The 26,410-nt window shown below is 48.5% G+C and overlaps 1 protein-coding gene across 13 annotated transcripts in view; it reads left to right on the top strand.

Annotated features, from left to right (window-relative positions):
- LOC144155616 (TOX high mobility group box family member 3-like) overlaps window positions 1-26,410 on the top strand; it is a 483,094-nt gene that overhangs the window by 170,265 nt on the left and 286,419 nt on the right. Inside the window, exon 1 of one of the 13 annotated variants that reach the window (XM_077687178.1) lies at window positions 20,947-21,045. The exons of the other annotated variants lie outside the window; for them this stretch is intronic. The gene's annotated coding sequence lies outside the window, so the exon portion shown is untranslated. Of the gene's footprint in view, window positions 1-20,946; window positions 21,046-26,410 lie in introns of those variants that run through there. 13 annotated transcript variants of the gene reach the window in all.

The following is a 26,410-nucleotide window of genomic DNA, read 5'->3' on the forward strand; positions in this document are numbered from 1 at the left end:
GACGCAGCGGTCTCTGTTTGCCGCTCCAATCCTGCGGAGCGGGTATGCGCCGTTCTGCGTGGCTCTACATCATCATCGTCATCGTCATAGGGATGAAAAGCATAATCATCACTGCCTAAGCCGTGAAGAAGACGGGGACGTGCCCTTCGTGAGCACGTGTTCTTTGTGTGTGACTGCTACCAGGCATCAGACATAAGCTCATTCAAATACATCCTCTTTTCCGTTGTTCTACTGGCCCTGATCAGATCTACTGGCCCTGCTCAGAAAACTGGCGTTATTTTAAGCAATACTTTGTTAAAGGAGTTTGACACCGAATTTGTGTATTTCGGTTTTTGGGGTCTGATGTGTCCGTACTACACCATAAAACATAACGGAGAGTTAAGAGTGGCAAAAATACTGCTGATTATGTATTGCAGCGCCATTCATGGCATCAGTTTCGGTTTCGGCCGCTGAGAGCCCGGGAGCAAGCGCGGGAGCTCTACGGCGGCCATGACGTCACATTTTCTGTTCAAGCCAGAAGGCAACCTTTCAGGACGCCGCTTTCTCCCTATCTCAATTAAATATTAGGAGCCCTATTCTAGACTGCACAAATTCACGGTGAATTCGCCATGTTTTTTTGCGTAAGCAAAACGTAAGCAATCAGTGTTCAGCATTTATAGCTATGATGACCTGCAGTGGGATATGACGCTTAGCTCTGAAGATCACAATCGTGCTATCAAATATTGTGCATAAAAGATATAAAAAGATTTTTCAAGTATCAGAAAAATTATTACGGCAGCTTAGGTTCGCAAGAGAAACATTTTTCTTCGGGTTAAACTTGGCGTTAACACCATAAGAGGATCAAGTAAGTTGATCCAAAAGCGAGCGAAAGGTGGATGTTGCGCTAAGGAACATCACACAATCTTTTTTACCGTACCTATTTACTTCTTTCTATCGCTTTTAGTAACATAGTTGAGCTCTCTGCTTCAATGCAAGCTTTGTTGTGTTATCACCATCCCGGCCGTCACCGCCGCCACGCTGTCGTCTGCTGCTACGTTACAAGTTCATGGCGGGATCACAGGAAAAAAAAAACAAAAAACGGCCGCGACCATCGGTTGTACGACGTGGTAAGGACAGCAAAACGCTACTCTTGATAACCGAAGAGCGTACCCATACCGCCGATTCACGCATTCGTCAAGCTCGAACTCAATCAGTGCAGTGATGAATAAAAGTCCGTTTTCTTTGTTATTTTTCTCTTGAGTTCGATCATGTGACCCACCAGCTTACTAGGAGGAGTGTGGACAAATGCCATGCGTTTGGTTCTCTTTGTCATGGAGAGGCTTGTACGGCCCTCTTCTGTTGCTGTTACGCCAAACCAATAATTTTAAACACGAGAGTCTTTATTGGGCTACTTAAACCCAGAAATTTTGGTCTGTCTGTATGTCTGTCTGTCTGTGACTCGATTCAGCCACCCGGCCGAAGTAAAACAAGGCCCGCGCAATAATCTTATATAGCCACAGCTACATCTACCCGTCTAAATCCAGTGTAACGTTCATACTTGTCAACATTGTTAAAGAAGAACAAGACATTACGCAAACATAAGACAACAAATTAATACAGAAGTGATATTTGCAGTGTCCCTTTATAAAAAATCGTACTTGCTTGATTTTTGCGAAATCAAATCCTTCATCAACTACAGAAAAAAAATTCACTCCGCCGTCGCCTGCTGTCGCCCGCGCCACTATAGCTTCTGGCGCCATTTTAAGAAATCAACCGGCAACAGTTACGAAAGGTTTCACAAGATATGTTCCACGTTCTGCTTGGAACGCACGTGGAGTAGGGCAACGTGGTTCTATCAACGTTTAAGTAGGCCGCCTTGATTCACGCGCGTCTCCGCCGTACGGCAGCGTTGGCATCGAGACACCCGGCCTGTAGCAGTGGAACGCGGTAAATTTAAAATGATTTAAGCAAACCTTTGGCGTCTTTACCTTGGGAGGAGCGCGACGCAAGAGGAACAACATGAGAGGTGAGCGGGAAAGCGAAGGGAGGCATTTACTTGGCTGGCAAAAGTCGATAAAGACTATCGTCTTTTGTTGACATTAGCAACGAAAGGAGCAGATACGCGGCCAATTTTTTTTTGTTTTATTACCAAACATAAAAACAAAATACGGTACATTATTTGTATGCCCCGTGATTTCTCACTTGAAAACAGCCGGTAGAACACAGCTTCAAACCACGTGTCATGCGAAACTGCGCCTGCTGCAAATTCACGGGGATTTCACGGCGCCGAAGGTCGGTGAAATTTTTTGCCCTATTTCACGGTGACTGCAGCCGCCATTTGCAGGGTGTTACGTAACATCACCTTACGCAACATCACCCTGAAAGCAGTGAAGAGGCGTCTAGGCGTGGGGAAAAATCAGGGGCATGCACTTAAAGACAAGCAAGGCAATGTCATCCTAAATATGGATAAAATGGTTATAGTAGCCGAGAAGTTACCTGTGCAGTAGCCGCGGCATCCTGGACAATACCGAACGAGGAAGTAGTTCAAAGGAGGTAGACATCCGACCAGTAACGACAGAAGAAGTAAAGAAGGCTTCGAAAGAAATGCAAGGGAACAAAGCACCCGGTGAAGATCAGATAACAGAAGACCTCTTGAAGGATGGCGGGCATATTATACTGGAAAAACTGGCAAACCCGTATACGCAATGCCTAATCACCGCGAGTGTAACGGAATCTTGGAATAACGCAATCATCATCCTAATCCATAAGAAAAGTGACACGAAGGACTTGAAAAATTACAGGCCGACCAGCTTACTGTCAGTCGCTTACAAGGTACTTACCAAGGTAATCGCTAACAGAATTTCTGCCACCTTAGATTTCAGTCAACCTAATGAGCAAGCAGGATTTCGTAAAGGCTATTCAACAATAGACCATATTCACACGATCAATCAGGTGATAGAGAAATGCGCGGAGTATACTCAACCCCATGATAAGCTTTCATAGATTATGAGAAAGCATTTGACTCGGTCAAAACCTCAGCAGTCACGCAGGCATTGTGAAATCAGGGTGTAGACGAGAATTACGTAAGAATAATAGAGGATATCTACAATGGGTACACAGCTACCATAATCCTCCATAAGGAGGGCAGTAAAATACCTATAAGGAAGGAGGCACAATCTATCCAATGTTATTCGCAGCATGTTTACGAGAGGTGTTAAGAGCATTGGATTGGGAACAGGTGGGCGTAAGGGTTAATGGAGAATACATCCGTAACCTCAAATTTGCTGATGACGTTGCCTCGCTGGGTAATTTGAAGATTAATATGCAGATAACTACAGTTATGCTCAATAGCCTCGGGAGAGCACAGCGGTTTGAGATAGGTGGCGAGGCAGTGGACGTGGTAAGCGATTATATCTACTTAGGCCAAGTAGTGACACCGGATCTCAACCATGCGGTAGAGATAATTAGAAGGATAAGATTGGGGTGGGGTACATATGGCAGACATTCTCAGATATATATGAATAGCTGCCTACCATTGTCGCTGAAGAAGAAAGTGTATGAGAGCTGCATCTTACCGGTACTCACCTACGGGGCAGAAACCTGGAGGCTCACTAAGAAAGTTCAACTTAAATTGAGAACTACTCAGCGTGCAATGGAGCGGAAAATGATAGGTGTAACGTTAAGGGACAAGAAGAGAGCGGAGTGGGTCAGGGAACAAACACGTGTTAAGGACATATTAGTAAAAATTAAGAAGAAGAAATGGGTGTGGGCAGGGCATGTAATGCGAAGGCAGGATAACCGTTGGTCTCTAAGGGTAACAGAGTAAATCCGTAGAGGAGGCAAGCGTGGCAGGGGGCGCCAGAGAGTTAGAAGGGCAGATGAGATCAAGAAGTTTGCGGGAATAAATTAGTCGCAGTTAGCACAGGACCGCCATAACTGGAGATCTATGGGAGAGGCCTTTGCCCTGCAGTGGGCGTGGACAGGCTGATGATGACGTAACATCACGTCACATTTACGCAGGCTGAAGTTGCCAATGTGTGACGTAAGCGTTCCCGCCAACTGTTTATATTACGTCACGTCTTCTCAGCCAATCACAGAGAGGGCGTGAAATACAAGCCGTATTGTTGTTGAATGCAAAGACAGGCCTACGTTGTCATGTCCGCTGCATTTCGTCTAGTTTTTCATTGCCGGTTAAGAATTATGCGCTTTCAGTAGAGAGAAATATGGGAAACTTCAGAACTGGTGCCAGTAAACGGCGTGAAACGTCCAAATGACGGAAGCCCACACAAGCGCTTTGTCAACCGGAAGCACGTGACCAAGACTGAAAGCAAATCAGACGAGGCTTCCGGCGAATTCACAGTTCACGGTGAATTTACGGCGTCGAGAATAGGGTCCTAGTTCCGCCGCATTCAGCCGGTCTGGAACTGCCCAGACTTGCGGCCGGCGGGGCGAAACAGCACAAAAGACATCACAACCCCACCAAAATGTTTACTTTGTGTTATTGTCGGTTTCGTTCCGACTAATATGCGTGTCGCTGGCTGAGAGGTAAGGGACAGACCTGTCCGAGTTAGACCGGCAGGACGCTTCTACGTCATACCCCTCCACCGGCAGTACTTACGTCACAGAGCGGCTGAGCGGGCGTTTCCGGGTCTCTCAAAATTGCGGCAGTAATACCCATTTAAAATTGGTTCTAAGCGACGTTTGACGCCCATAATCGTAGGGAGGCAACTTGGCTGCTTTATGAAGCGAACCATATCGGTTCTTAGAAATCGAACTTTGGTGTTAGTACTCCTTTAAAAGGGGATAAGATGTGCTCTCTATGCACTGCAGTTGGGACCATGAACCACTTCGAATAAAGCAAAGTTTTAAATAAAGCGACTTCGTTATAACAATTGTTTACTGTACCCTTAATTCTGTACCTGCCATAGACGCGTTTCGTAAAGCTAGCCACGACCAGCGTTGCGCGGGAAGCGCCTCGCACCCCGATCCACACAACTTCCAAGTAGAGTGAGCATTGCAACATTCGTAATAAGGCATTGATGGCGACAAGGCCTCCTCATTGCGCGTTTGCTGACGCGCTCTTCCGTTCCTTGCGGCGGCGCACTGCGCTCTGGTTCGCGCGCTTTCTTTTCGAGCTGGCTTTGGAAAGTTGTCCGTTTACAGGCTGACCCACACAGGTAATTGCCGGTGTTTGCATTCGGGCCCACTCGCGGCTGGCTTCGGCGTGGGCGGCGCTCAAAGGTCTCGAGCGCGGGCATTGTTTGCTTGTGATCGACGACAACTTGTGCGCTCTGTCGGTGCGGCGGCGCGCTTAACCTACATGCGGAGGCACACTGGGATGACAAATGGCGCGCTCTGGTCCCCGAGTGATGTAGTGGGGGGCTCCGCGCATGAATTAACTGGGGAAGTAAGGGCTCTCTTATCGTGATCTTTTGTCGGTTTTATTGTACGTCTGGCTTTTACATTCCCGAGTGCCGAGCAGAAATGAGACGACGTTGCCACGCCCTCTATACCGGGACCTTGTCTTTATTTTCCCTCCGCTGAATTAAGATTTTAAAAAATTGGTTGCCGCTCTCCATGTGCGTTTACTGCGGGCGTGGCGTAAGGGATAACCTTCTCAATCGTTTGGCAATCTCAACATGGGGCATTTAACTTCCTGAATAGTAATGTTTGCAGGTGCCTTTGCGTAGTGAAATCAGGCCCGTCTCAATTGTGAACGAGTGCGTTGCGCGCCTTCGCGATTCACCCCGTTTTATCACTAAGTGACAGCACGGCGGGCGTCGAATACACAATCGCGAGCCCTTTGAGGACCATATAGCTGCTGTCAACGCCGAGAGAAGCGAACCGCGATACGTCATCTGCGGTAAGTTGGCGGCCAAACTGTAACCAACGCCCGTGAATATCACGTGATCTTCTCGGGCCGCGTCAAGTGTTTCGCCAAGAGCGCCGGACCATCCAGTTTGCGGCACGAGTGCACCATTTCCTGTTATCATGGGGGAGAGCAGGAGAAAAGAGAGGGTTCACATCTGCGCTCGAGGTAGTAGAGCATTTCCCAGGCTGCTTCTTTGTCCTTTGTTTTAGGTGGCGAAATTCCGCAGCTTAAAAGCATGTTGCTTCATCTTGTGGGCCGGGCGACCCATTGCGTGATGGGGATGATTAACGAAGCATAAATAAACTACGCGTGCAGGTGGTGTAGTGGAACGTCACCTTCTTGCTGCAAGAGGTTATCGGAATGTTTATTGCCTCAACACTCTCTGAGGGCGTTCCAGTGCTCGGTAGTCACAGTGGGAAAAAAAAACTATAATAAACAAATTGGTTTGGGGTAAAAAAGGGCACTGTTGTCTTTTGGTGTGAATACGGGTGATGGTGTTGCAATTTGCAGATACTTTTCTGTTGACGGGTAGCCTGGTGAATCAATGAAGGTGTAGTGGAATTTCGAGCATTCTGAGTGGTGGTGAGCAGGTAATGAAGTTAAACCCAAAAGTCATAAGTGCGGAAATCTGGAAGTCGCGGCCATATCTACGGCAGATGAGCGGACGGCTTTATTCCAGACGACAGAATAATGCTGCTCCTTGCGAAGCGGTTAAGTGAGGGTGAAAGGTTACGCAGACACTGCTGCTGATCAAGTCGTTGATGTACAGCGGCATCGTGTTGATGCGCCATCTGGCAAAGTCCTTAACCAAGAACGAGAGCGAAATTGTTAATGAGAATTACTGTCAAGTTAGTACCGTTTCTGATGGTCAAGTCGTTAACGAATAGCAGAACCATGGTGCATCTCCTGATAAGGTCGTTGGAAAGTTCTCGTATGTAGATGAACGCCATAGATACTGCGGGTACTGTGATCACAGTGCATGCACACGTGATATTGCATCCTGGGGCGCAGCGTGCGCTCGCAGTTTGGAAAAAGTAGCGAGCAGGCTTGCGGTGCGCAAAGTCCCTTTCGGGGTATACAACGAGCGCAGTGGAACTGACGACGAGGTAGCCTGAGACTGGGCGCTAACTGGAGATAACAACGCGGCAACGAGCCAGCGATTTTGTACAGTGTGGAATGCCGTCTACACACTCAGCCAATTATGATGTCGACGTTGATAACCCCGCGATTAGCGTCAAAATGACCCGGCAACCGCTAGCTTTCCAGATAGTTAGGGCCTCGGTGTGCACCTTCTCAGTATGCTTAATCAGCATCGGAAAACTGGTATGGTACCGCTATGTGGTCGCAGCAGCATGTTTTTTTTTTTTTTTTTCAGAAAAGTTACCGGTGGGAGAAAACAGTAGAAAAGGGTACTTCGCGTCAAGTACAGCGGAACAGTCAAAATCGATTTACATAGTAAGGGTACCCCTTGGCAGAACTAACTCAGTTTGGTTGGTTTGTGGTCTCTTTGAACAGCATGAAAAAAATGGGCCAAAAGACTATAAACGCAGTGCCCGTCTGCGTCTATTTGTGTTTCTAGTATTTTGTCCTGTAAACGTTTTTCCGCGCTGTTCAAAATTGTTCTTTATAAGGACAGTCTTGTTAAATGTTACTAGGCGGAGAAACTTTTTCAGGTCTGCTGTGGGTAGTCAAATCAAGGCATGCAGGAGGACGCCAGGTGCACGCTCATGTCTGGCCATGTTAGTTTAATTTCGTACTGCGGACTAGCAGTGTATGACCACAGTGTGAAAGGACGTTTTGCTGTTTGACAGTAAATATACGTTGCGGGGAATTTTCTATAGCACATGGTCTACCATACGGCAACACCCACATACTCGCGATCGAAATTCGGAACATTTTCGACGAGCCCTGTGTTTGCAACGAACTAATACTTAAAGGGACACTGAAGTGATTTGTAAGCATTGCGGGATTACTGGCGCAATTTGTAGTCTGGAGTCTCTAGGGTATGTTTGACCACTCTCGCTGCGTTTACGCGACTTTATTCAGTAGAAAAATCAAGTTCGAAAATGCTGTCCTCCTCTATGCATCTCCGCATGGCGATAATTGGTCGGGCAGAATTTAAAAAACCAAAAAATTTGGCTGCAAACAACTCACACTCGAGACAAGCGGCATTTAGTAGACAATTCTCTGAATTTCAGCAGGTTTTTATTTTTGGGTCTTAGAACAGTCACATGAGGGAAACGCAGCAAGTGAGCGTTTTCTAGTTGCAATTATCAGCGAGCTTAACGCTGTCTGACGCGGTGGAAGAAGGATCACAGAGTCATTTTTCCGTGCGCACCACGCTTCACCTGGACCACAGTTATTCGCCGCTGGATACCATTTACTGCAACCATGAAATTTCTCGCCACTTGTTTCTTTTGCCTTCCTTTTTTTTATCCACAGTTGTTCATTGCTTCACCATTTGAATACTTAGCGTCAAAGAAGGCTGTCTAGTTGTTCATTTTTGTTTTTTTACCTGAATCTATTTGGAGCTTGAGTAGGATGCAATAAAGTGTTGAAAGTGTAGCTGGGCTGAAGTGGTGGAATTGTTGCGCTCTATTGACTGGGATTGCCATGGTAAATCTTGAACCAAGTTGCGCCCTTGTTTCTTGTATTTAAGAACTTGAAACCCAGATTACTGTTATTCCTTTGATATTGTTTTTAGCCCTGTCATACAGATTCTTTGAGGTCTGAATCTGAGCTTGAAAAGGTCTGAGACTAGCTCTTGCCGCCTGACATGTAAGAGTGCCGCCGACGCCATAACATGCGCTTTTGCGTGTGAAGTAACAAAGAATTCTATTCTGCGGCAGTTTATGGTCCTCCTCGTTGTAGCAGAGACGCACGAAGTTCTTGTTTTTGTAGCGAAAGCTACACTACGCTACCTCGGGCAATCTTCACGGGGTGACCATGTCTTCACCTTTAGAGCTAGAGGTCAGACCACACCTCCTTCCGCAAGCGCCCGGCACGGAGCAGCGGCCCGATGGCGGTCTCCGGAGAGACAGGCGGCGGGGGAGAGATAGGCTTATTCTTGGATGAAAGCAGCGCGAACTTAAACAAAGACAAAGGAAGTGGAACACAAGGGCAGCCGCTTGTCTAAAAACTAAAGTTTAATATCAAAAAGGGTGAATATAAACACGTAACACAAAACAATAAAAGACACTGCGCATGAGCAAAACAAGTTTACAAAAGCCACGGTGATGAGGTAACTAGATAGACACCGGCTACAGTCAAGGCCCACGCAGATATGCAATCTCTTTGGGATGAGGACACACGCTTGCTTGGCTGACACACTTGTCTCCTCTTTCTACTATGTGGAGCGCTCCCATAATTTCGCTGGGCATTGGTTCAAGGGGCCTCCTAAATAAAATGTCAGTGGCAGGAAAATTAGGTTTACATCCGCTGTACAATGTGAAGGAACATGGGATGATGAGGGGCCCTTTAATGACAATTCATACTCTCTCAAACACACGTTGATACAACTTGTGTTCAACTTCCTTTGTCTTTGTTTAAGTTCGCGCTGATTTCATCCAAGAATATGTTTTTCCAACGAGCCCAGCTTGCAACCCTTCTGGCCAGGGAGCGGAGAGAACGGAGACGTGCGCGGGACCCGTGTCGCCACCTGGTGGAGCGTCCGGCAAGGAGCAGCGGCCCATTGGGGGTAAAGATAGGCGGCAGGGGAGAGATAGACGAAGAGGCCGCCGCCGCCGCAGCGATAAGCGCGCGCCATAAAGGAAGGCCAGGAGGGCACGTGCGGCGCAGAGCCGTGTGCGAAGGGGGAAGGCGAACATCCAGCTGTGGTCGCTCGTACAGCGGCGATGCAAAAAAAAAAAAAAAAAAAAAAAAAGATGACGAATAAGCAGTGCATTCATTGCAAACATGTCTGTATATCATTGCGAAACGACGCCTCGACGATGGGCCTAGCCAGGGCCGTGAAGCTTTCGCTATCAACTAGGGTTAACCAAAGCTAAACCACAGCATTTTTTTTTGTATTGCGTAGAAGCTACGTCAGAGAAATAATGAATTTTTTTTTAGTTGAGGCAGGTCCTGTTTCTGTATTCCGAGCACTGCGCTCTGAAATATGTGAACTGCAACTGTGCGGAGTGACTGTGCGAAGACCCCAAAATAAAAAGTGGCGGACTGGAGTATGCCGTTTACGGTGTATTTTTTGTGATGTCAGGCGACACAAACAATGTTTTTTTTTTTTTTTTTAGCAGAGAGCCAGGTGTACACATGTCTGCCACAGAAAAAGGCCGGCGGCACGTACGCGCGTCGACTTGAGGACAGTTTTGTAGTGTGCACAAGTGCGGCTGATTGTGAACTTTCAATTTTTTTTTCTCGCCTCAAACAAAATTTACTCGAAAGAAATTTTGTAAATTAAAAGCTAAAGTGCTGATGCGTATAATGAGCCGTCTCATGTAATTTTACCTCGAGGGCCTTGGTGCTTTTTTTATGTCTGAAGTTTGGCAAAAACAAACATTTTTTTGCATCTTTGTAAGCAATTTACTCGAAAGGTAGGCTGTGTAATTGACTTGAATTATATTTAGTAGACACTAAAAGACCGTATCAACGCACGATTGAAATATTTCGGCTGTAGCGTTCACGGTGCCTTTGCGAAAAATTCCCGAAAACGCGCCATTTATTGCGTTTTTGCTTTGCTAATACAACAGGAAAAATCCTTACACGGCTTCAATCATGGTCCCAAATCAAAGAACAACGCAAGCGGAATGTTCTAAAATAATATTTGTCATTCTACACAGTTTCACTCTGTATTTAAAAGTGATAACCTCCAACCACAGTTTGCGTGTTTTCAGAAGCGCTCACACGACGGACAAATTTTTTTAAAGACGATAGTCTTTCTTGGGCTACTGAAAACCAGAAATTTTGGTCTGTCTGTCTGTCTGTCCGTCTGTCTGTCTGTGACTCGATTCAGGTACCCGGCCAAAGCAAAACAATGCCTGCGCAATAGTCTTATATAGTCACAGCTAAATCTACCCGTCTTGGTCCGGTGTAATGTTCATACTTGTCAACATTGTTGAAGAAGAACAAGACATTACGCAAATATGAGACAACAAATCAATACAGAAGTGATATTTGCAGTGTTCCTTTATAAAAATTCAAACATGTTTGACTTTTGCGAAATTAAATACTTCATCAACTGCAGAAAAAGAATTCACTCCGCCGTCGCCTGCTGTCGCCCGCGCCACTATAGCTTCTGGCGCCATTTTAAGAAATCAACCGGCAACAGTTACGCAAGGTTCCACTAGATAGTTTCCACGTTCTGCTTGCAACGCACGTGGAGTAGGGAAACGCGGTTCTATCAACGTTGAAGTAGGGTGCCTCGATTAACGCGCGTCTTCGCCGTACGGCAGCGTTCGCATCGAGACACCCGGTTTGGAGCAGTGGAACGCGGGAAATTTAAAATGATTTAAGCAAACATTTGGCGTCTTTACCTTGGGAGGAGCGCGACGCAAGAGGAACAACATGAGAGGTGAGCGGTAAAGCGAAGGGAGGCATTTACTCCGCAAAAGCCGATAAAGACTATCGTCTTTTGACGTCATTTGCAACGAAAGGAGCAGATACGCGGCCAATTTTTTAAACAAAAATACTGCTTGCAGACCTTGTACACTTAGTCGGCAAGTAGCACAATTTTTTTCAATGAAATTGGTCGATTTTTGGGCTGGGACGTTTCGCGTGGAATGACCTTTTAGTTTTTTTAGCGTCGTTGGCCTCATCAGCGTTTTCTCGTTAGTAGTAGGTCGTGTTAGCGCGGCGAACGCAACATCGCAGTTCTTGTTCTAGTCGTTCAGTACAGGTCCAAGTCGCCGAGGTCACTGAACTTAGCTCCTGCCGCCTCATTCGAGCCATCGTGGTGCTATTCGTGCTTCATTACCGCGTTGCCGCCTTCTAAATTTGGTGGCTCGTAAACACTCGCAAAGTTGAGACCTCTAGCCTCTGTTGTTTCAACGGCGGTTGTTTCAAAAATTTGCACTTTTGCACATCTCTCCTTGTAAACGGAACTCCTGTTAAATGAAACTAATTTTTTTCTGTCCCTTGAAGTTCCATTTATTGAGAGTGTACTGTAAATACCGCTTTATATCGCCCGGATAAACGATGGAAAGTGTTTATTTGAGCCAGTCGACGCAGTGCAAGCAAAAACAGGCGCTCGACAAATTCACTCCAGTGTCCCTCTAAGGAGCCCATCAGACTCCATTGTCGTTTCGTGTCGGTGGTACCTCTTCCAGGGACAGCACGAAATGTGAAATTCTCCGAATTTTTTCCCCTCTATGCCTCATACATAGGGTTGTTCGTCTTCGGATTTTATACATTATTTTCAAATCGGGGGGGGGGGGGGGTAAAAATGGGGGGCTATTTTTCAAACTGATAATCGTGGAGAAATCGTGGTTTTTTGTAAAACCATTTCGAAATTCGGGTTTTTTCGGGTTAACTATACATATTGCCTGAGTAATAGTATACTCAGTTTATTTTACCAGTATCGCGAGCTTCGTAACTCTAACGCGTTAAACTAGGTGTTTGTTACAACTAGGCAATCGAAGGAATATCAGGGTTTTCTAGCAAATACTATCCGAAATTTGACGTTTGTTTTGAAATTGATTAGTAATAATGACTGCAAAGATCATTGATAACTTTTAAGAAATGAAACATTTTCATCACAAAGAGCTGACCATCGATTTTTCACCTACATTATTATCTGCATGGGAAACATGTCCGTTTCCAATCGAGACCTGTCCGATCGCTGAACGCACCTCAGCTGGGAGAAAGTTCTGTCGACATCACAGCTTCGATTAGCTAGGCACTGCAACAACGTCAGCGCAGCCTTTCCCAGCCTAGGGTAGCGAGCGGTAGAGTTTTGTCAATACTCAATGAGTTCGAAAGCTGCGTTTGTGGGCCTTGCTTCCAGCAAGTACTAGTTGAAAACGGTGGACCGTTAGCCCACGATTGTGCAGAACGCTACTTTGAAAGGGCCCATTCGGGGAGAAATCTGGTTTAACCCGACTCGCCTGAATCATGTTCGGTGTGTAAAATAGGGTGAAATCGGGTTTTACCCGAAAACGAACAACCCTACTCATACACCCCCGAGTATTCGCCACAACCGCCTTCGGTGTCATGTATTGTGCAGGCGGCGTGCATCATTGTGCGCGTGCGAAAGTCGCGCTTCCGCGACGCGCATGCGCCACAAGGCCCGGCTGTCCCCCCGGTCAAAAAAAGGGACGTCTGTATCGTTTCGGCATGACAGCGGGTGCCGCCGAGGGCACGCGTGTTTCGTGGGGGCCCCTCCGCTAACTGCTACCCCGCGTTCCGTACTCGCCGATCGATGGAAATTTAATTCCATTTCGCGTGTTCTTGGGCCGTTTGTTTGGCCTCCTTTTTGTTGCTGCTTCCGCTCTCCCTGCCGCGCGTGTCCTTGTGCTTATCGTTGTGCAGACCGGCGGCGGCCCTCGCTCCATACATGTATAAAGATCAATGTTCCCCGTGTGGATGAAAAGAACACACGATTTCTTTTGCGGGACAGCAAATATTTTTCAATTCTGCGCGAAAACGAAATTTAGTAATGAATTGTTTCCGGAGCTCCGACGACTGCTGTCGCTGGTTCTTGTTTTGCTTTATTTTTCGTTACGGCGTCTCCCAATACTGCGCCGAAGCTCGCTTTCCTGTCTGTCCTCCCCTTTGTGTTTTTTAGTTGTGCGTAGGGGATTTTTTTTTTTTTCGAGAAGCCTGCAGATTGACGCTGTACACCCGAACCCCTGGGACTTTCTGTGAAAGGAACGAAAAGAGAAGCGAGGCTGTTATTTTCGATCCGTATTACTTTGCTTGAATGATAGGATCTCGGCATAGGTCATTGTATTTTCTTTTGTTTGCCCACTGTAATCAAAAACCGGCACATGAGCTTGTTGGTCGGGTTTAATAAGATAGACAGCTTTCTGTGTGCGTGTATTTCGAGATTGGAGTCTAGGAAAGTCATATAATATATATATATATATATATATATATATATATATATATATATATATATATATATATATATATATATATATATATATATATATATATATATATATATATATATATATATATATATATAACGAACGCGCACACGTATGTGGGGCACATTTGTCACTCTTGTGTCTGGTCCTGTTGTCGCGTTTTTCGCTACTCTGTTCGCGTGATTGTCCCAAATTGAGACGAACGGTATCCAGGATTGAATTTAATCAATAATGCTGCTCATTGTATTTTGAAGGGATTATCACCGACTCTCTACTTCCTTTATCAACTTCGCGACCTTTCGATCTGGCGGAGCCTCTTTGTGGGAATTGCGTGCTGTGTTCTTCTTTCGTGTAACAGCAGGGCTATTCATTTGCTTCCTGTTTATACGTTCAGACCTCTCCCAAACACGCTTTTCGTCGTTGCTCCGGCTTTTTACGGCGTCCAATCGCATTATTGTCGCCATGATAAGTGGTGCAGCGTCCACTAATGGGCTCGGCGCTGTCAGTTTTTCCCCGTGTATTTATTGTTCGTCTCATCGTCGCCAGTCGTGACGTCGCCGAAGCGGTCGGCGCGTTCTGGGGCACCGACGTGGGTGCTTCGAAACGTAAACCAGAAGGGAAGGCCTTCACTTATTGTTTACGTACTCGCATATGAACTCAATATAAAAACGCGCGTTTCTTTTAACACGAAAGTGTTTTATTCCCGGATACACGAAGATTTCGCTGATGTCATATCCGTCACGGAAGTGACGCCAGTGCAACGAAGCAAGCGGCCTGTAAAGGGTGCGCCCCTGCCCACAGGGTCTTCTTGCGGGGAAGCAACCTTTAATACTAAAGAGTACGTTATAATTGGGGTTGTTCGTTTTCGGGTTTTATATTTTAACACGAACGTGCTTTATGCCGCGATACCCCAAGATTTCACAGACGTCATATCCGTCACGGAAATGACGCCAGTACAGTCGGGATCAATTTGAAGGTTATCGCGGGAGCACCGACCGACCGCGACGACAGCGCCTTAGCGTGACACTTCTTAGCATCACCCACAACGAGATTATGCTAGGTTTGCTTCTGCCATGGCTGTTCGAGGCAGTGCGCGCACCGCCGTCAAAAACGATAGAGGCCACGCTCGTTTCTTTTTTTCTTTATCCTTTTCTCTTGCGATCGACATGCTTCACACTGATACGCTACCGTCTCAGGGTAACTATGCCGGCATGCAGGGCATTGTTGTGTAAAAAAAAATTGCAATTTGCTTCCGCAATGCCGAGGTATCTTCGGTGTTATCAGGTTGCCGAGGGACAAAACGCGGATACGTCAATCAAAAACGAATGAAGAAAAAACTGCTGCAGTCGGCCTTTGCAGAAGGGGGTGGGCGAATTCTATGCAACATTGATTGATTGATTGTTGGGTTTAACGCGCCGACGCAACGCAGGCGATGAGGCGCGCCGTAGTGGAGGGCTCCGGATTAATTTTGACCACCTGGGGATCTTTATCGTGCGCCGAAATCTCGTACACACGGGCGTTTTTGCTTTTCGCCTCCATCAGAAAAGCGGCCGCCGCGGCCGGGAATCGAACCCGCGACCTTGTGCTCAGCAGCGCAACGCCTTAGCCACTGAGCCACCGCGGCGGGTGTAATTCTATGCAACAGCCAAAGGCTGAGGGAGGGCAGCATAATCTCATCTTCGCGACTAAAAAAATGTGCCACGGAACGGCGCTGTGATTTTACTTGCTCGGTGCTCCCGTGATAACCTTCAAATTGAGCGTGGCTGCACACGTTTGTCGATGCGACCCGCCAGCAGGACGTCGCTCGCCAAGCATACCCACAAGACAGCCGCCGACCCGCAAATCATGCTCAGCTGCAGATTTCGCTGCACATTTCACTTTTGTGTGTTACTGATTCCTATGACAGAGGAATGAACCACAGTTTTTTTTTTTATTACTGTCAGCGGTAAGTCGTGGTTTTTAGTTAAAAAGGTTTGTAGTTTCTTGACACGAGGCCTAACACAGTAGCATGTTGCTTAGGCTGTAATAGTGCGCACGCGCGCAGTTGCAACTCCGCGTTGGCTGTCCAGATTACCCCCCCCCCCCCACACACACACACACAAAATCGGCCACGTTAGCTGTTAAGATGCAAAGACAGGAAACAGCAGAAAGAACACCTGCACGTCAGGGCTTAGGTTATCACGAGGCGCAGCCAATACCCGACGCGCGCCTTCCCACCCGAACACCTGCGCCGCGACGCGCATTCCTACCTGCTCGTCTGCTCCTTGCCTCCTCGCCACGTTCCCTCACATTTCTGGGCCCAGAATTTTCCTCCTCTCCACGTTGATGCGCTGAGTTTTGAGCGACGCCCGGCACGGCTCCCCACCCGAACACCTGCGGCGCGCCGCTCACTCCCCACGCCTGCTCGTCGGCTCGAGCCTTGCCTCCTCGCAACTTCCCCTCACTCTTCTTTGCCTAGAATTTTTCTCCTCTCCACTTTGCTGCGCCGCTTTTTGAGCGACGGACGGTACGGCTGGAACTCTAGCTTAAACAGCTCCGCTATTGAAAGTCAAATGAATGCGGCCTAAATTCTTTGGAAGTTTGTGCGAACTCTTGTAACAGACGAGGGCTCATGACACGTATACTGTTCCACAAGTGGTGCGTGCATTTAAATATCTAATTATGCATGAGTGCTCTTTGGACATGCTTGATGGTCTGTGGGTGTACTCACCCGCCGCTGTGGCTCCGTGGCTAAGGCGTTGTGCTGCTGAGCACGAGGACGCGGGTTCGCTTCCCGGCCGTGGCGGCCGCTTTTCTAATGGAGGTGAAAAGCAAGAACGCCCGTGTGTAGGGGATTTCGACGCACGTTAAAGATCCCCAGGTGGTCGAAATTAATCCGGAGCCCTCCACTACGGCGCGCCTCATGGCCTGCGTTGCGTCGGCGCGTTAAACCCTACAATCAATCAAAATCTGTGGGTGTGCTCACATAAAGCAGTGGGGTCCTGGTGAGTTCGCGGAAATATGCTATATAAACCGAGCGTTCTTTGAAACGAGATTTCTGGCGAATGTCGTTCGTTCACTGGAAAGAACGTGTACGTACGTGACTCCAGTCCGCTGAGCAACACTCTTGAGGGACTTGTCTTGATTTTTAAACCTTCGTGGCGTCACGCTTCCCGCACCGCCTTCTTCCTTTTCTGCGTCCGGTGGCATTGGCTCACACCTCATCGTCACTTCGCTTCCGGCTGTTCGCAATGTACGCCTCACTGGTTCTACCTATATAAAAGCGTGGCTAGGGGTGGCACAGTGGGCTCGTGCACGCCTGTTTTGTTTACTTATTGAAAAAGATTCGTAGTAGCTGAGCAAACCTTTATGAATCGTAGTAGAAACTGACTGTGCGTTTTTTCGTAGGTAGTGTTTTTTTAAGAGCGTTTATTTTGCCACAGGGCGTAGATAAGGGGATATGAGTTGGCGATGACGAAAGGTGAATAAATGAACATGAAAATGCTCGCTTCGCGGATGAAGTCTACACTCTTAGGCAAAAAGGACTAAAAGTTCGTCCTTTCGGGGACTAACGGCCTCTGCCACAATCATTAGTCCCTTTGGGGACTAACTGCGAGGGGACGAACCGTTAGTCCCCCACCCGGATAGTCCGTTCCGATACTCCCCAAGGACGAACTGCGTAGAGTGCAGAAAAAAAAGAAAACGCCAGCACCGGCAGGGATCGAACCCCTGACGCCCGGAATTATACACAAGGAACCCGACGCGCTATCCGCTAGACCACGCCGCCGGATGGTTCTTGCGGCAGATAATATTCAAGTGTATAGCGTGTAGTTCTGTGCATAACGCAACAGATCCATTGCAACTGGTGCCGGAATTTCTATCGGTGCAAGCGAACGTGACCGCGTTTCGTTTCGCGCCTTGCGCTTAGCGCTTTGCTAGGTTTAGGGACTATTGCTCAGTTCGATTCGAAGTAGAGCCTCACAACCATAGTTTTTTCGTAAATAACAATCAACTCGTCGTCGCCTAGTTGAGATAGGTAGCTGGGCGATCGGACGACTCATTTGTTTCCGCAGAAATTAGCGCAAGCTATAAGTGCTTTCTTAGTGTTCGATACATATGTTAAGTGCTCTATGTAACGTATGTGAAAAGTGTCGTCTGTGTGAGTGTCAGAATAAGGAAACATGCCATATTTTCCTGCATCGGCGAAAGCGAATTTGGTGTTGCTTAGCCTGAATTCTTCAAATTCGCGTCGCTAGACGATTGCGACTGCGAAATGCAAGCGGGTTTTACAGCAGTTGCAGCATTGTCAGCTTTGGTGCCCAAGGCAATTATGTACCGAGTGTAAAAGATAACTTCGAGCCGCTTACCTGTAGCGAGCATTTTTGTTTTGCAGTTGTCATCAGCAACATGCGTTTTTTCTAGTCTGTTAAACATATACATATTCATTACGCTCAGGAATCCACTTTTGCTATTGTCACTAATTTTTGAGTTACTGTTAGCGCTTGAAGGCTTTCATTGGCCGTTATTATCTCGCACGAATCACACGCAACACAGCGTATCAACATAACCTCGCCGAGAAGCGTATGACAATCGCGCTTCGCCGCTCCTTGCCATTACCCGCCGCTCTACTAACCCTAGGCGATTTTCTTATAACTAACATCAATATTTTCTCCCGTGGCACCATCTAAAGCACCCAGTGACTGCAATGGCTTGTGTTCTGGAAATATAAAACTGTTCGCAGACATATGCGCGAAAGGGCAACGACGACGCCATTAGGGGATTAACGACGCAGCAAAGAGACTAACTGCATGCGTTTCGTCTTCCCGTTACTCCTTATAGATCGGCGGGGACGAACAGTTAGTCCGAATTTATGCACACGGCACGTACTCTGCCACAGATACTCCCTTTGAAGATGAACGGTCGCCCGCGAAGACTAACGGCTGTATTTTAGTCCCTATTTTAGTCCTTTTTGCCTAAGAGTGTAGGAGGGAACGTGTATGGGGCCAATGTATCCATGCGTTGTATGCGGATGCATGCTCTACGCGGAGGCCCGTCGCCGCAAGAAGTCGCAGTCTCGTCAGACGCAAGGCGAGGCAGGACCACAGCAAGTGGTGGAGGTCGGCGATCGCGTCGCTGCGGTGGCAAACTAGGCAACCAGGGTTTGCAAAGGAATCTCGGCGGTTCACGGCGGAAGTTAAGGCCACCCCCACCCGAATCCTCCTAAGCGCAGCCTGCTCGGCACGGGTAAGACCCGGGGGGAGGGGGAGGGTGGCAGCACATGGTGGAATGATCAGAGCACGTGTGCGGCGCCGGAGGTGTTCAAATTTTCTCGTCAGCAGGAGAGTGGCTTCATCCAGCTCTAACGGGGAAGTCGAGATGGAACAGAGGCTGCTAGCCGGGCTGCTACGTCTGCATTGCAGTGGTATGTGAGTAGGTCACGCGGAGCCCATTCAATCAGAATCTTGTGAGCGATTCCTGCCGCAAGTTGGTGAATACTCTGGGCCAGCACTGGGCTACAACTAACTAACCGTAATAAGCGGACTGCTTGAAGGGCATCAGTGCGAACTACGATGCGCGCCCGGGCTGCAAAGTGATTCCGGTTGCAGCAAGCAGAGCCTCTCTAATGGCTACAAGTTCCACACAGAACGACGATAGAGGTTCCGGGAGCTTAAATCTGGACGTCTTGCTGAAGACTGGATGGCATTGCAGTGACAATCACAGTATCGTGAATACTGGCGTCGGTATATAATATGGTGGAGCCGGGTGGAAGGTGGCTATCCATGTCAGCGATGCGTTGTTGAAGGGCCGACGCCGAAATGTTGGAATTTGGACGACGAAGGTCAGTTGGCTTGTTGCTACTCAATTGCACAAACTGCCACGGGGGAAGTACTCGCTGCGGTACGGCTGCTAGCGTATGCGAGACTGCGTAATCTATTAATGCTGCGCAGAATCACACAGTGCAGCCTTCATTTTCCGAGCTTCGCGATGTTGATGAACAAGCTCATCCAACGTGTTCAGTTGGGCATGTTTCTGGAGAGCAACTATAGGGGTGATGCGTGGGAGCGCAGTAATTGCTCTCTTATCCTCGCTGTTAATTGCTTCCAGTCGATCCCACTGTGTTGCCGTCAGATGCTGGAACTGAGCAGAGTACACCAAGCGTGGTTGTAAAACTGCTGTCACTATTTGTCGCGCCTCGTGTTAGCTGGCTCCACCAGCTTTGGGAGCAATACGGCGTACTCGTGATAGCGATAATTGGGATTTTGTGTCTTTGGTATGTACCTGTAAAAGCTAAAAGTAACTCTGGAATCTCTTAATCGGTGAAAACCGAAAAAAAAAGTCTAATTTTAGCCGCCGTTGAATGAGGAAAACTCCAACCTCATGGGAATGGCTACCTTCCTGTAGGGTGTTTCAGTGAACAATTTTAGCCTGCAATGAACTCTGCGGTGCTCTGATAAACGAGAGAGGAACGTTAAGACAAACTTTCAGGATATTCACTGAGTAGGATCTCTTGCACTGACGTCTGGCGAGTGCATAGCAAAAAAAAAAAAAGGCCTATCTTGTCAAAAGCATGTCTTGATTTCTTTTCTTCTTCTTTTTTTTTGCAAACAGGATCTGGAGCGGGAACATAGGGAGTGCATTTTCTATTCTGTGTTTTCTTGGTGAAAAAAAAATGTGAGCAAGCTACATTGTATGTTTCTGTGCGCATAATCATTGTTACATTCCTTAATGAAAGTTGGCTGGGTGTGTTCACAGAACAGTCGTTGAACGTCACCTACGTTCTATTTCCTGGAAGAACTAGAGCTTATAACCCTATAGGTGGTATTCATTGAAAAGTTTAGCGGGCGATTTCACCGCTTGGCAACACTGAAAACCGCCATGTATGTGGCCACTGTGCCAGCGCATGCGCTTTGCGCCCGCATCTCGCAGATGAAAAAACACACCCGCGTCCATCGTCTGCTGCGTTTCAACCCGATTATCGGTAGTGGCGTCAACAGATATGTCATTAATCGCACTCACATTATGTGGTGGCGCTTTACCTGCCCTCGAGCACTTCGCATCACCGGAGGATAAAACCGCGGCTGCGAACGGCGCAATAAGTCCGACGCTGCAGTTGGCTACCGCCGCGGATGTCGACGCGAGTGCACCCGCACCGTATCCACGACTTCATGTCTGGTAAGTGCCCTCTAATATGTGGTTGAGTATAAAAGCCAAATAATTTCCCTGGAGAAATGTTTCACGCGTACGCCGATTTAGCGCTGGCTTTCTCGTGCGCTAAATGTTTCACACGTACAAAACAACTCACCTGACATTAGAGCGCGGCGGCTGGCAATCAGCTGATCTGCGGCGGCGACTTCATACTCGTCTGGCGATAGGTAGATCGTACTGTGGTGCCCTCAGTAGTACTTGGCGTCGAGCTATTACTTTGTGTTTAGTGGGCAACAGTTTGGGAACGATGAAAACAAAACTGCGCTCTCGTTGCAATCTTTGTGCCACGACCGACTCGCACTCGCTCGTAGGTGTGCACGGAAACTGGGGTTCAATTGCAGATAAGGTTGTCACATTCATGAGCGGAACCATGAACCACGCTCTCGTGGTATAACTTACTATCGAATCACTCGCACACGCCTTGCACGGGAACACAAGGTCACGTCGCGGCCCGCGGCCTGCCTGGCCGCCATGAAGGCATGGAGGAGAAGAGGGGTCCCTGAAGGCGTGCGCACAACGTCGCCTTAGCAACAGACGCTTGGCCACGGACATGGCGGCGCACTCGCATGGTGGCCTGCATGCATTCCACGCCAATGAATACCGCCTATAGGCGCGCAATCGCTTTAACACACGAGTCCGGATATCCGACACAAATCGGTGATTTAAAGGGGGGAAACAAGCCCGGAAAAGACACCGCCGAACTCAAAGTGAAATGAACGCCGAAAACGCGGAACTCCTGTTATAGCACTGACCTGTGCGGCCGTGAGCAGCGATCTTGCATGAGCACAAGTGTGACTTCCGTATGTCGGCTTCTGCGTCGCCCAGCCTCAAGGGCCCTGCACCCGTGGTCAGTGCGAAACGCGTTACTTTGAGTTCATTAATTTTACTATTACAAAGTGCTAAATGCGTTGATTGGAGTTGTTTTGCGATTGATCATTTGCAGCAGATAATTTAACAGTGAAATGTGTACAATTATACAAGATTGTATTCCAGTATACATTGCCTGAATAGAGGAATGTATATAGGATTCGAACCAACATCCGGTCAGAATCCGAAGCGGACGGTTTTGCCTCGTAGACATAGGCTGTGACGAACGCACGAGTAGCTGTGCGTTGTTTTCTGAACTGTTGCGGCCCCTTTTTAAATCCACGACGAGTGAACAACCGGAACAGTGGATCTCCACGCTGACAATCAATGACGTTTGCCCAAAAGTATCAGCCGCATTACTCTTTTTAATTTTTTTTTCAGCCATAAGAATGTCCGATAACAGATGGGTCATTCGATAGGCGAGACTTTTCTAAGCTGTTTGGAAGGTGGAAAGCATTAGAAAGTGGAAGGTAAAAAGGTGCGGACGGTGGGGGAAAGGGCACTTCTAGTGTAGTATACGCCGCGCTTATGCCGAGCCTAGGTAATTTTTCATAACATCTCCACAATCAATTATGCCGCGGTGGTTTGGTGTCCAACGCATTTTCCCATTGTATGCGAAAGAGCTGAACACCGAACATGCGTCTGATTGCCGCTGTCCGTGATGGCAACATGTCGCTCCCTCAATAGCGGGAGGTTGAGTGCCTCAAAAGGTTTAAAGGCGCGCTAAAACGCGGACACAAGGAGAAACAAACAAGACAAACGGGGCTCCACTTCCAACTGAATCTTATTAATGGAACAGAAAACTGAATTTATATGGTACTCACACATGACATCACCCATTGCGTGCTGTCCGCTTTAGTGCTTTAGTTTTAGTGCGCCCTTAAACCTTTTCAGTCATGTACCAACTGGTCCACATCAAGCTGTTGAGTGACCATTTTGTCCTAACGACTGACGTTTGCGATAGCGTCGACAATAAAAATGCAGGCGTCAGTGCCTGCCCTCCCCTTTCGTGCCCTTTAGTGCGCACGCATTCCGAAACAAATATTTTTTTTTTCGTATGTCTGACTACCAATTCGTTTGTATCGTTCCATTCGCAGCTAAAGAAAGCGTATTCTCGAGAGTCAAGCACGGGGCGTCGCTCCAGCGTCTGTGATCTAGTTAGGCGACATGGTTTACGTTAGTGCCGCGGCATTTGTGTCCGCACCTCTCGTCAGCGCTGCCCGTCGGTGTTCGACCACGTGCTTCTCTTTCTCGCTCCCGTTCGTTTTTGTTGCGCGCCTTCTGTCAGCGAGTGGTGAGCTGGGCAAATACAAAGAGGTTCTGGCGCGTGTTTGGGCTGAGGGCGGAAGTAAAAGCGCGATTGTATCGTGTCGCCGAGAGCGGGGCGCTGTGATCATATTGAATTCGTCATGCAGCTCTCCCTCTTCCCTTTCCCCCTCTTCCGGGCTCCTGATAAGTCACATCGCGCGGTATCGATTCCGTTCCCTCCGCGGCTGTTTTCCTTCTGTTTCCTTTGATTTTGACATGGAACCAGAAACTGCGGCAAGTAGGGGACGCAACCCAAGAGGCAGGAATGTACACGATGGGGTTCCGTTTCCCTAGCCCCCGTCGGGGCCCGGCAACGCTGGGTGTTGTTGTACGGCGTCGGCCTGCGTTTTCGCCCCCTTCCTTACGGTTCTTATTTTTATTTGTCTTCACTTTTTCTTTAGTTCGATGTCACGGGCCGATATCTCGACGTGACAGCTCCTAGACGGGAAGCGAGAGGGGGCAGGCGAACGGCACCCGGGAGGAGGGACGCGCGGGAAATCTCGTCGACGACGTCCCGGTGACGAGACGGGCCGCCGTAATAACAGGCGGCCCGACGACGAGTGCGGGCCCGCTGCTCGGTCGGTCGGCCGCGGCCTCGAGCCCGGGGAAGAAAAAAAAGAGGCGGATGGCGCCGGCAAGGGGGAGTCCGGAAAAATTATGCTTCCCTCCCGACAAGCCCGAGTCCTTGCCGGAAACATCGTGGCCTGCCGGCCCGCGGTTGTCTCGCTGCTGCCGCCGTCCCCTCTTGCGCGCGAAGTGGGCACGCGCTCCGGTTGCCCCGGCGACGGCGGGAGACGCTACGGAAGGGTTGCCCGACTGCCCTTCTTGGCCGCCGACGCGGTTCGGCTGCTCCGGGCCACCCTCTATGTGCGGCCGTGCGTCGCACCCAAATGGGAAGCATGTGACATGGCTACAGATTTCCACGCTACTACAGATGCCGCATGGCTAATGTTACGGGTAGCGCGTACCGCCATGCAGATGCAGCGGCGCTGGCGTCGGCATTTACGGCCGGTGTGCAGCCAGTGAAAGGGTTATATGGGCATCCTCCGTTTATCAGTCCTGGGGCGGAATTCTCAGTTTCGCCCGTTTTGCGTCCGTTTCGAAGTGTCTGGCATTTTTTTTTTTTTAACTAACAACCGGATGTGACGAAACGCAATCACGGCGGAGCCAGCGGAGCTATACTGCGCTGAACCGCGGCTTCTCGGGGCAGACGATTTGGAGCTGACAGTTTTGGTAGTTCAAGCATGAATGTACCGGTCACGGAGCAAGAATTATTCATACTTCTTTCTCCGTGGTACCGGTCATCGCCTGGTTGACTTCTCGACGCAACAGGGGGGCTGGAGAGAATACTGACCCATTCGAAATGCTTGCAGAAGTATTGCGGCAGCATTCCCGTCTCCCAAAGGGAACTGTGCGGTGGCTCTGCGACGAGCTGCGAGACGAACTTGGCCGGCGGAAGCGCGGGCTCAGCGTTGAAGACCAAGTGATATGCGCCCTTCGTTTTTTCATGACCGGTAGTTTTCAGTCAGCGATCGGGAGCGAATACATGGTAGCGCCGTCGCAGCCCTTCGTGAACCGATGCATTCACGCCGTCGCCGAGGCCATCACGCAGTGAAATAAACTATATCTGTCGAGCCGTAGCATTGCTTGGCAGCCGCCGTTGCATTGCTTACGCTTTACTGCCACAGGTAACAGCTGGCTGCAGCTGCTATCTTTCGACATTCGTCCCCTTGTGGCAAAAACTTCCGTCATGGAAAAAATCTTATTGTGTTTAGGTTTTCAAAACACGTTCAAATCAACACATAAAACATAATTTAGGTTTAGTTTAAAATGTGCTTGCAGGCACAGCTTTTCGAAAGTCAACGGCCCCAAAGCCCACCTACAGCCGGAAGCACGTCACGATGAAACGGACGCGAAATGGACGTTTTCAAAACGGGCAAACTCAGAATAGCGCCCCTGATTGCCCGCGGACAGTGCGAGAGGGGCCGTCGGGCCGTAAGTTCCATAGGAATACTCATAAAAATCGAGCGCCGGGCCGCGTCTCAGAAAGTCCGCAAGAAGCAATGTTCCGGCGTATACGCTGGGCGTAATGAACCAAACGTACGAACAGAAAAAATTGGCCGCGTATCTGCTCCTTCCGTTGCAAATGTCGACAAAAGACGACAGTCTGTGTCGACATTTAGCAAGTAAATGTCCCCCTTTGCTTTCCCGCTCACCTCTCATGCTGTTCCTCTTCCGTCGCGCTCCTCCCAAGGTAAACACACTAGAGGTTTGCTCAAGTCAATTTAAATTTACCGCGTTTCACTGCTACAGACCGGTTTCCTTGATACCAGTGCTGCAGTACGGCGGAGACGCGCGTAAATCAATGCGCCCTACTTCAACGTGTGTAGAACCACGTTTCCCTACTCCACGTGCGTTCCAAGCAAAACGTGAAAAAGAACACCGCAAATATCACTTATGCACTGATGTTCTGCCTTATGCGTAATGTCTTGTTCTTGTTCAACAATGTTGACAAGTATGAACATTGTCAGCGGACTTAGACGTTTAGATTTGTCTGTGAGCATACAAGACTATTGCGCAGATTTTGTTTCACTTTGACCGGGTGGCTGAATCGAATCACAGGCACACAGACAGGCAGACAAACAGACATACAGACAGACCGAAATTTCTGGGTTTGAGTGGCCCAAAAAAGACTATCGTCTTTAAAAAGGGTATTGTGAGTGAAGCCGGCTTTCGCGCCTGCTCGAATGTGAGCACAAGGGGCATTGGCGTATGCGCACCCCTTACTATAGCATTTTAAAGGTGATAGTCTTTCTTGGGCTACTAAAACGCAAAAAAATGGCGCAGCTTGCTGTAGTGGTACAAAGCCCGAGAAACAGCGGAGCCGGTGGTCGACCAGGCTTTTTCCCCCCTGGGATCCGCTGTCAGTGTGGGGGACCGACCGGAATGGCCTTGTAAAATCCGGCTAAGCTTGGCCTCGCCACAGAATACCTAGTTTAGCCTAGCAAGAACATCTCAAAACTTAGTAAAACCGGAAGAAGCTTGGTCAACCCACACCTCCGCTATTTCTACAGCCGTGCGCCACTAGTGCAAGCTGCGCCAATCTTTTTTCGTTTCATTTTGTTTCCTTAAAGACCCCATGCGGGGCATTGCGGCG

Source organism: Haemaphysalis longicornis, unplaced genomic scaffold, assembly GCF_048455015.1.
Source record: "Haemaphysalis longicornis isolate Haplotype H1 unplaced genomic scaffold, Haemaphysalis longicornis Haplotype H1 scaffold_1, whole genome shotgun sequence".
Taxonomy (NCBI): domain Eukaryota; kingdom Metazoa; phylum Arthropoda; class Arachnida; order Ixodida; family Ixodidae; genus Haemaphysalis; species Haemaphysalis longicornis.